The 1,622-nt window shown below is 38.3% G+C and overlaps 1 pseudogene; it reads left to right on the top strand.

Moving 5' to 3' along the window:
- Positions 1 to 976: 976 nt before the first annotated feature.
- On the top strand, positions 977 to 1,622 carry LOC102476388 (Golgi apparatus membrane protein TVP23 homolog B pseudogene; annotated as a pseudogene).

Raw genomic sequence — 1,622 nt, 5'->3', positions numbered from 1 at the left:
TCATCGCCACCCCCAACCCCCCCACACACACCAATTATACATCCTCTGTTCCTCCTGGTTCTAGGCACACACCATGTTCATTCATTCAATGAAAGTGGGACATGGGCCAACCAGGCAGTTTTTCAAAGTGCCAGCCTGCAAGGGTTGCTAAAATATTGCTGGGCTTTAAAAATACCACTGGATATAATGAAATAAAGGAGAATATCTTTACCAGAACATCTGTCAAGGACAGTACTAATTGCATTTTATTCTTCCACTAAATAAATGTCTATTTATTTATATATAGACATATATATTTATTTATGCCTATTCCATTTATGCATTCAAAAATATTTATTATACAATTCATATTATTATGTGCTAGGCATTGATTTATACAGCATTAAGCAAGACAGAAATCTTTGCCATGGTGGAATTTACATCTTAACCAAGAGACAGACAATATACAAGGATCTTAGATCAAGGTTTGGATTTTTTTCTTTGGGTTTAGTAATCTGTTAATGCAGAGAAAATTAAAGGTGATAGGAAAAGTAAAGAAATACAGGCCCTTTTAGGACTGGAAAGGTTGAATCTTTTGATCCTCCAATAGTGGGAGTTAAGATGCAGAAATCTATTTTACAATTTTACTACTTTACAGTTACATAGAAAGATATGGGCTATGAAAAAGATCAAGTTATTACCTCCATACTCAATCCTGTGGCTTCAGATGACTTCAGGGTAGCCTTCAATGAGTTGAAAAAGGCACAAAGACAAAGTTGTTTCTTTATGACAGTATTGAGATTTACATCTAGGGAAGACTTCTGGGCTACTGACAGATGACTTGACTGAAGCAAATAGATTAAAAGCATACTGTCATTGTTTTTTAAAAGAGCGATTTTTGCTATAGGGTGCATGCGCTCACCAGAGAAACAGAGACAGAGAAACAGAAAGTGAGAAATCACACCCCCCGCCCCGGGAAGGATGGTGCAGGGCCGCCATGTTGCAACAGGACAGTAATGATGACACTGAAGATGTTTCACTGTTTGATGCCAAAGAAGAGATAATTAATAGACCAAAGAAATCCAAAATCAGACATCCAGTAGCATCATTTTTCCATTTATTCTTTCGAGTCAGTGTGATCATAGTTTATCTTCTGTGTGAATTGCTCAGCAGCAGCTTTATTGCCTGTATGGTGATGATTATCTTGTTATTGTCATGTGGCTTTTGGGCAGTGAGGAACGTCACAGGTAGCCTACTGGTTGGCCTACGTTGGTGGAATCATATTGATGAAGATGGAAAGAGCCATTGGGTGTTTGAATCCATGAAGACATCCCCTCAAGAGAATAAAACTGTTTCAGAGGCTGAATCAAGAATCTTTTGGTTAGGACTTATTGCCTGTCCAGTACTATGGGTGGGTTTTGCCTTTAGTGCTCTCTTCTCCTTCAGAGTAAAGTGGTTGGCGGTGGTTATCATGGGTGTTGTGCTACAAGGTGCCAACCGTATGGTTACACCAGGTGTAAAGTGGACAGCAGGAAGAATTTAACCAGTATGGCTACCTCATATCTTGGAAAGCAGTTTTTAAGACAAAATACCGGAGATGATCAGAATTCCTAAATAGAAAACTTATATGTTTTTATCACATT

This window comes from Tupaia chinensis, unplaced genomic scaffold (assembly GCF_000334495.1).
Source record: "Tupaia chinensis unplaced genomic scaffold, TupChi_1.0 Scaffold000529_1, whole genome shotgun sequence".
NCBI lineage: Eukaryota > Metazoa > Chordata > Mammalia > Scandentia > Tupaiidae > Tupaia > Tupaia belangeri.
This window is presented reverse-complemented; position numbering and strand designations above follow the sequence as displayed.